Source organism: Centropristis striata, chromosome 5 (assembly GCF_030273125.1).
Source record: "Centropristis striata isolate RG_2023a ecotype Rhode Island chromosome 5, C.striata_1.0, whole genome shotgun sequence".
Classification (NCBI taxonomy): domain Eukaryota; kingdom Metazoa; phylum Chordata; class Actinopteri; order Perciformes; family Serranidae; genus Centropristis; species Centropristis striata.
The window spans coordinates 17,743,883-17,753,747 of record NC_081521.1 but is presented as its reverse complement, the minus strand read 5'-3'; the positions used below and the strand labels follow the sequence as shown (position 1 = coordinate 17,753,747).

Below are 9,865 nucleotides of genomic sequence, written 5' to 3'. Positions count from 1 at the left end.
CATGTTTCATCGTGCCCTGGCTCATCTGGAGGAAACTGGTGCTTATGTGAGAATCATGTTCTTTGATTTTTCAAGCGCATTCAACACCATCCAACCCAACATACTCAAAAACAAGCTCACAGAGATGGGAGTGGATCTTTCCTTCATCTCCTGGATCACAGATTACCTGACAGGAAGACCACAGTATGTCAGGTTGGGGAACTGTGTTTCTGGGACATTAATGAGCAGCACAGGGGCTCCACAAGGGACTGTTCTGGCTCCATTCCTGTTCACTCTGTACACAGGGGACTTCAAATACAACTCTGACTCCTGCCACATCCAGAAGTACTCCGACGACACTGCTATTGTGGCGTGTATCAGGAATGGACAGGAATCTGAATATAGGGAGCCTTCAGTGACTGGAGTCACAAGAACTATCTCCTACTGAACACCTCAAAGACTAAGGAAATGATCAGAGATTTCTGCAGGTTCAGAGGTTTGATCAAAATCTGTTTATTTTGGTTTCATACTGCTGAAGTAGCAGCAGTGATCGTGGAAAATGTGATGGAATTCAGAGTCAGGTCCAGAAAAATTAGTTTCATGTTTGGTGTGAACATACAATTACATAACCAAAAGTAGGTATGGCTCCTAAAAACTGTAAATCCTCAAATAAAACCCAGGGGACAGGCACAATATACTGATTTTATGAAGATAAACACGGAAATTGTTCTCTTTGTATGAAAAGGATATATGGAATAAGAGCCTGTCTCTAATATAAGCAAGTTTAAAATAAACATCTGGAGGTTCATGAAAGTCTTTGGGTCCGATTTGAGAATTTTTAGTTTTTAGAAATACTTTTCTACTGTTGTAGACACATTTGTACTGTATTTGATTAGACTGTCGTGTTATTATGAAACATTGTCTGGAAATCATGAGTGTCTGTACAAAGTCTTGGGACAATCCACATGCTAGATGTAGAAATATTTAACAATAAGTGAAAAGTTTGGTGCATTGGGATCACTTAAGTCATTACAATTTAAACTCTGGGTTTCAATATAAATGTTTCACAAGATAACAGTAATCGTTTCAATAGTTGCAGAGGTTTTCAGTCTGGAAGTAGACATCTGAAAAGAGAAGCCAATGGGGAAGCAAGTGGTGACTCCACTGGCTGCTAAAGTAAATTTGATTGTATAGAAGTCTATGGGGAAATGACCCGAATTCTCTCTTGATTTATTACCTCAGTAAACATTTACGTAAAGAGTTTTTGGTCTCAATTGCTACTTTCAAGTCTTCTTCAATACATAAATATGTAATTATCATAACATGATGTAAATCTAGTGAATTATGGTCCTATTTAGAGTAAAATAGACGATAAAACAGGGTTTGCTTTAGGAACGTGGCTACCTTGTGGTTGACAAGTCTCTACCACCACAACCAGTTAATCAGAATAAAGGCAAATCAATGTGTATCCAATGTCACTGTGTCCATTTAAAAGCACTGAACTTGTTTTTGGATGTTGTTCTTTTTTTTGTCTTCAAACTTTCACGGCATGTTTTTAGTTCAAGAAAGTTAACTTTAACATTTTAGTCGGCTAAAACTGCAGCATCACCCTTAAACAGAGGGGAAATTAACTTTTATGTTTTTTTGCTCAAAATTAGCAATTAATATATATATTAAAATTAACATGAATGACAGGTCGACCTCGTAAACCACTGAGTGACAGTTAGAGAACAGCACCTGGTCCACCGTGATGTGTTAACCACTCAGTGGCTAACTGTGGGTGTGTTGCAGTAATATGATGGTACCAATTCAGTCAAAGCTTGATAAAAAGGTGAAGTTAACCACTATACCTTGCTCATCCCTTTCATCCAGATATACAAACTTACGGTGGCCCTGAAGTGCAAAACACAATGACAAATCAAAAAACACAACAACAAAACAGAAATTATAACAACAAATCAAAAAACACAACAACAAATCCAAAAACACAATGTCACAGCTGGCTCCAAGCCATGACAAAAGCGAGAGATGCACCGCTTCAACTGAATAAAGTTTAACATTTTTATTTAACATAAATAATAAATGATACAATAAAATGAGGTGTGAAAGTCAGTAAGATCAGTGGTGTAGGATGTGCATGTCTGAAAAGTATGGTGTGTGTGGATGTTGTGTGGAACATAACAGAATAACAACAAAACTCAAACTAGAGCTGCCGCACCACCCGGGAGACAGGCGTCTATCTGGAAGGAGAGAGAGACAGAATGAATGAGCAACAGTGTATATAGTAAACCCAGATCACCTACACAGGTGACCTCAATCACCAGATTGCCGGGCTGGCCCGACCCCCCTGTCAACCAGCAACTTACTCCAGGCCCCACTGGCAACACCAGCAGGGGCCGCCACACACAACAAGAAATCAAAAAACACAACAGCAAATTAAAAAACACAACAGCAAATCAGAAAACACAACAGCAAATCAAAAAACACAACAACAAATCAAAAACACAACAACAAATCAAAAAACACAACGACAAATCAAAAAACACAACAGCAAACCAAAAAACACAACAACGAATCAAAAAACATAGCAAATCAAAAAACACTGTTGTTGTGTTTTTATATTTGTTGTTGTGTTTTCTGATATGCCGTTGTGATTTGCACTTCAGGGCCACCGTACAAATTTATCCAAAAAAACTCAAAAAAAAACAACAAGAAAAAAAAAGGTCGTCCACAAACCAACCGGCCACTTCATTAGGTACACCTGTTCAAATGCTCGTTAATACAAATCCTTGATCAGCCAATCACATGGCAGCCATAAAACACAGAGGGGAGGGGATGATCACAACAACAACATTTAATTTCCTTGGCTAGTGGCCCTTAAAATAATTTCACGTGTATTTATTTTCAATGATGTTATTTAATGATCAATTATGTAGTCTAAATATACTTTGGTTTGTCACCATTAAAAAACAAAACACAGCAGAGTTTTATCAACCCCCGGCATCAATACTAGTCTTATAACAATTCTCCATCTCAGACGTGTTGACTTCACGATGACTCCAATTTGCGTACACAAGCTGAAAGCAGATGTGAGATCTGATCGTACCCTCTGCTCATGTCCAAATCAATAAATGCTGAGCCTTGTGGAAATGATCGTACGCCCACTTTGCGCTCACTTTTTGCACTGATTTGATAAATAAGGGCCAGTATGTTTGTAGTTAGTTATGTTCAAATTTGACACAGACACCCTCTTAGATTCAAGGATGAGCTGATTAAAATTTGGTGTTTTTGGTGATGGTGAAAAAGTGTTTTTGGCCATAGCAAAGAGACAAAATGAATTCAAATGTCCAATAGGATATATGATGACACTTTATATCCAAAAGGTTAACTTCACTATGACATCGTAATATTTTTGCAATAACACTTTTTTGGTGAATATTCAACGTAATAACTCAGGAACAGATGAGATTGTGACAGTATTTCAAATTTGTTCAGACACTGAATGGTGACACTAAACTCAGCTGTGCACCTTGAAACTGTGGTGAGTGATTCTATAGATCTTTTATGAAGCATCAATTAAAAAAAAAATTGTAACATAAGGCCACAATTTCAATTTCTGAAGCATTTTCTACTCCCCTGGACAGAATATGGATGTTAGCAACAACTTGTTTGGCTGGAGATGGTGAAGCGGAAAATTGTAGATTTGACAGAAGAATAGTTTTAGCGTGATCTTAAATGATTTCTTATGGATAAACTGATGTTGTGTGAAGTTGTGATATTGTTTGTGAGTACCTGTATTATGTCAGAAGTGATGGATGCAGCTTATGACCTCGATGAAGACGACGAACTTCTGGCCTACGACTTTCAGAGGACCATTCAAGAGTTGTGTCAGAGAGAGAATTTAACAGGATCAGGGAGGTAAAGCCACTTAAAACAATTTTTCATATAATAAACTTTGTCTTACTGTGTTTTTTAAAATAGAGTCAGAAAGTGAAACGCTGACGTCCAACAGCTGCAACACAACAAACTGGTTTTGTTTGGCAGCATAAAAAGAGAAAAGGAAGGAAATCAGTGGTGATGTCAGCAGAGTAGCAGTGGAGCATTAAACTCCTGGTGAGGTTGGAATATTTAATTTATACATTCCTATTTGCAATACTTCTGTACAATTAGCCTTGTTACATTTAAACAGCTCTTTTAATCACTATTTGTTTTTGGGTTTTTACTGCAGCATATTTCTCTATTCAACTCTTTATATCCAGAAATGAACAGTACTAAATTACTATTTTTAACCAATTGAATATTTATACAATTGCAGGGCAATATAACACCTTATATATCTCAGCTACCAGAAAACAATTATCACAACCTGACATCATATCAACACAAATATGCATCATATGCCTTCTCTACTTCTCTCATGTCGCTGTAGCGACATGTTAGCTTACCCAGTTACCCCGTTAGCACTCACATCACAAATTACAGCTAATACCTGAGCTAGCGTAGTGGTAGCAACACTTCGGATTAGTGTTAGCATCAATCTTTTGTCAGTTTAAAGTCAGTTTACTCAGTTCCCAATGACGCCAATAGTATGGAGGTGAGTTCAAACCATAAGTTCAAATATTGGGAAACATTCCTGTAGCTCCGATTGGTTTATTAGAAGTATCTCAACGAAAGGCATCTTCACACAACAAGCTACATCAACAGCTCATCACGGACGAGGCCTAGCCTATTAGCATGTAGCAACCAGGCTTACCGGAGTTTTCCTGAGAGGGCTCACTCAGTGAAGCGGCTACTCTTATCCACAAAACTCACAATTCTTGCTCCTAAGAAACAAAAGACTTATTAGACAGTGCTTCATATGATAAATCATTAATTTTCGACCTTCATGTCGTTTTTCTTACCGATATTCGTCAGTTTACTCACTAACTGCGAGGTTCTCAAGTCAACGTCCACGGGTCAAAGTGCGCTCGCGCTCATGATCCTGACCATGAGTTGAGGCTAAAGCGCCTCCTTGTGGTGGGGAATAGTAAACACTTCACATTACAGAAATGGATTTAGGAACCAAGTGCGTTACACGAACAATATTAATGTTTACACACTATTAAAAATTGTTTGAAATATATATATATTTTCATCATACCTTATGCTAAACATACAACTAATTGATTAAAAAAACATTATGTCAGTGGTTAATGTGGAAAAACTGAATATTTTTTTAGTTACCATCTATTTTTTTCTTAAAATAATCACATCATTGTGCGTGTCTTTTTTTTTTAATTTTGGATTGATGAGTATATGTATTTCTTCTTTGAAGGTCTGTTATTGGCTTAATCAGTGCTTGAGGTTTATTTTTCACTTATTTTTTATATTTTTCCCCAAGCTTTAAGTCATAAGGATACTAAGTTCTGGTATTAATATTGCCAAAGCATCAAAATTAAACAATATACATCAAAAATGCACGATACAAATTATAACTTATACAATACATGAAATAAAAATAATTTATTAACCAATTAATTAAAAAAAACAAAACCGTAACAATAACCACAGTGGATAATGTGGTGAAACGGAAACATTTTTCCCAACATCTCCCCAATTTTACTGCAGTGAATCACAACTGTGCGTTTTATTCTTATTTTGTTTTTTTATTTTTATTTTATATCACCTGATTGATATTGATGAGCATATTCAGGTTGGATAAAGATAACAATGTAAGTAATAGCTCCGGATGTCAAATTACAACTAATGGTTTAACAAATCCCTGAAAAAAATTATTCAAGTGCAAATAAAATTAAAAATTAAAAAATTATTAATGAAAAATAAAAATTAATTTCTCTCTTTCGTCCTTGTCCAATCACACGCGTTTGCGCCAATTACTGCCATGGAGACAGAACGTTGACCGATCCAGGTCGGGTATAAAAGGGCCGCAGCTCACTCTGATCTCCCCTTTGCATCCGGACTTTGAGAACATTGACCTTTTGCAAAACAAACTTTGGCAAACTTTTGTCGTTTTAAAGCGCTTGAGAGAATCTGATTTGTTGTAAAACTAATCTCGTGCATCACTGAACTGCTGTGCAACATCCAGGAGCTCAACCATGGTGCTCGACCTGCAGATCTACCCTGATGGTATATATTTTTAATTTTTGATTATTTAAAAATGATTATCACATATTTAAGGGTGCCGGACTTTCACTCGACGATTTCTCTGTGAATATTAATGATTTCAAGCAAAAAATGTCTCAAATTTCCCGGAGGGGTATAGAATGCATATTTAATAAGCAAGATGTTTTAAAAACACTGTTGTTTTGCTTTGAGGGCAACAAAACTACCTAATTTGATATTGATAAAATGGCGACCAGACCAAGTTTATGGGATTTCCATATATATGTTTGTATATGAATATATGTTTCCCATGGCGACCATGGAATTATTTTGAGGAGGATGTCAGAACGTCAACGTCTGTGGTCAGAACACTAACGTGCAGCTGTACTGAAACACGTCATGTCCTTCTGTGTGGATCAACACCTGAGTTCATTTGTTTACAGTGTTGAAGCTTGACCCTATTAATGTGGAAACAGCTACCCCTTTTAGTTTTAAAGTTTATTAGGCCTATGTTAAATTAACTTGTTAGATATTACCCAAATACACCAATATATTAATGGGTTTCGTATATTTTTTCCCCGAGCTCCATGTCGGACAGTTGCTGTAGGCTATTTCTCTCTCCCGATTTGATCATTTTCCCGGTTGCTCCACTGCTTCCTTGCTGATATTTTTCTCTACTTAAGGATCCGAGGCCTGAAATCTGAACCCAAATTAATAAGAAAGTGAAATGAGCCGTGCGTAAAAGCGCGTGCCGTGCGCCTCCTCCACTTATGAAGTGGTTTTCAAGCGCACCTAATTATTAATAATGATGATTATTATTAGTAGAAGCAGTGGTGTAATGTGACTAAGTGAATTAACTCAAGTACACCACTACATATGGTCGTTGTTATGTGTTCTCTGTTTGTCAATCTGAACAAAACGTCATTGGACAGATTTATATTTTCAATCATGTTATATTTCCAAGAATGATATTTGTATTAGTTACAATATAAGTAAAAATATTTTACAACATATCTGAATAAACATGCAAAGTCACGTGAAAATTTAAATTTTCCAAGATTAACACATTAAGTTAAGTTGCAAATATGCAACAGAGTAATGGTTATCTGTATGTCTCAGATTAATGCAGCATGAATTGATGCTCAAAATAAAAATATTTCATATTGTAACACAAGTAGTGCAGTTGTAGTTATGCTGCTGTATTTTATATTTACTGTGTTTGTTGCAAATTTAATGCAATCTATTTCATGTGAAGAGAAATCATTATAATGTGAACTCACATTTTCTGCTGCTTTTTTTTCCACAGAACAAGGCTACACTTGGATCATCTGGGATGATGGTGAGTATGACGAGGGTTTCTTACAGGAAGAAGAAGGACCCTTTTCTCCCGTCTCCTCTGATGAAGAAAGTGCAGACTACAGTCCGCTAATAGAGTCCGTCTGGTCCGACTGGTCTAACTCTACCAGTGAAGACTCCCCTCCCACCCAGCAGCTCCCTCCTAGAACTTTCTGGCATGGATTGTCCTTTGGATCTCTTTCCTCTTCTCCTCGTGTTGCCGTGCCTCCTTTTGGTGTCCCGGGTCCTTTGTGGGGTCCACGCTCAGAAGACTCTGCTCCTACAACCTCAGGACTTGGCTCCTCCAGGAAGAGAAGCAGGGACGAGAGCGAAACGGAGCTGGTAAGTAGCAAGAGACAGAAGCTTACCTCTGAGGAACCAGCAGCCACGCCTCCTGCAACCAGGAGCACAGAAGAGGACAGGGACTCCAGACCCTCCACTTCTTCAGGCCCGGGCCCCTCCAACAGGGATGATGACAGCGACTGGGACGGGGACTGGGACTGGGACTTGGACTGGAAATGGTAATGTATACTGCAGGATTTGAAAGCCTTAGCGTCTTGCGGGGCAGAAGAATCCTGGGGAAAGCCTTAGCGTCTTGGGGGGCAGAAGAATCCGGGGGAAAGCCTTAGCGTCTTGCGGGGCAGAAGAATCCTGAGGAAAGCCTTAGCGTCTTGCGGGGCAGAAGAATCCTCAGGAAAGCCTTAGCGTCTTGCGGGGCAGAAGAATCCTCAGGAAAGCCTTAGCGTCTTGCGGGGCTCACTCAGCCCTCGGTAGCGTCTTGCACCAGGGCCCACTTGTACATATGTGAAGGCAGGATTGTGCCTTTGTAATCTTGAGGGTTGACAAAGACCTAGGTGAACTCTCCACACATCTAGCAGGGTTGGCAATGAATTAGGTAGCGTCTTTTTACCCAATGGTGTAATTGTATATTGGATTTTTATAGTATTGTGATTTTGTATGTGGGTCAGTGACAAATAAGGGTTGGCAATATGTCAAATGGTGTAACCACAAAAAAATCATAAATATTAAATTCTTCATCCACCTACACTGTATTTCAGTGGACTCATACATATAATTACTTAATTTTAAAAAACATCAAGTTTTTTAGTATTTCTACATTTACACATTTTGTCAATATTGAGCAGAACATATTCTAAATCCAACCATTTTTTTCAAAAGTTTTGGCAAATTATGTAAACATTTGTTATATACCATGGTGTTGCAATGTAAACGTGGATTGTTTTGTTTTTCTCATTTTAGTTCACATTTATTTCCCTGTATATAATCAGATTTTCATGGGAAAAAAAATACTGTTTACACCAACTGACACTGTGTTAGATCACGTCATTGACCCATGTTGTTGTAAAAGCCCAACTAGGGACAGGAGTTGAGAATTAGCTGAAGCTATATCTCTATATGCAGCACATCGGATGCATGTCCTGTATCTATGTTAACTGCATTGTCCCTGTCAAAAAAAAAAAACAACAACTTATTTTTTAACGCTCTATCTCTTAACGCTTAATGTATTGGACACTGAAACTGATTGCATTTACACTCACAAGTTGCAGCTCATTCACCACTCAACACACTCACTATCTCAGCTGCAGACACGTATACCACAGGTAAGTTGACAACTAACGGCAGCATTAACACATTTTAATTGCACTTATTTAATACTTGAGGGTTTATTCATCTTACTAACTGTATTTTATATTTTTTTCTTTTTTTAGGTATAGGTGGTCACACCTAACAAACGTAAGTCAATGCTTAATGAGAACATTAAGTCCTGAAAGTGTCAGGAGTTAATGTTCCCATTATCAGTGGTGAGTGAGTGGTAAATCACACTTACCATTGATTCAAAGACTCTTTATTTTCTCACTCTTTCTCCCTCTTTCTTCCAGCGTCGGTAGCTGCAACTGAAGGAAGTGAAGTGACTGTTTGCTAAATATCTTGTTTGTCTTCTCTTTTTATTCTATGAGACTCAACATCCAGGACTTGTTGACAACAGAGACGATGCGTTTACCCCTGAGCAGATGAGAAGGATGGACGACTCCAGGAGAGCGCTGGTCGCCTTTCTTTCACTCCGCTAAGTATGTAATCCCCTCTCTATGACTACAATAGTACCAGTAGTAACATACAGTGGTGAAAAGTTCACTTTATAGATGTGAATTTGAACTTTATTCATGAGTGTTTTTTGTCTTGCACAGGGCGGGACTCCTCCTGTTTGTGTTGGTTCTCATTGGTACTCAACCTGACCCCGGCCACCACCATCACCATCATCAAGAATATTTGACAATATATGAAATCTTAATTAAAAGCAATTCATTTGATTTTCATTTGACTCAAAGGCATTTCTGTAACAAATGTAACTTTTAAGTGTGTGATTTTGAACATTTTGGTAAATATACAACATGTAAAACAGATCATGTTACATGTTGATATAAATAAA

General features: G+C 37.8%; 2 long non-coding RNA genes across 2 annotated transcripts; one reads left to right on the top strand and one right to left on the bottom strand.

Annotated features, from left to right (window-relative positions):
* Window positions 1-2,028: 2,028 nt before the first annotated feature.
* Window positions 2,029-4,959, bottom strand: LOC131972252 (uncharacterized). Its single transcript, XR_009394451.1, has 3 exons — window positions 4,881-4,959; window positions 3,772-4,802; window positions 2,029-2,219 (listed from the first exon to the last, which is right to left on the bottom strand). It is a non-coding gene; the product is annotated as an uncharacterized LOC131972252 (long non-coding RNA).
* A 4,287-nt stretch (window positions 4,960-9,246) lies between these two features.
* On the top strand, window positions 9,247-9,752 carry LOC131971870 (uncharacterized). The gene is made up of 2 exons (XR_009394413.1): window positions 9,247-9,506; window positions 9,624-9,752. It is a non-coding gene; the product is annotated as an uncharacterized LOC131971870 (long non-coding RNA).
* The last annotated feature ends 113 nt before the right edge of the window (window positions 9,753-9,865 follow it).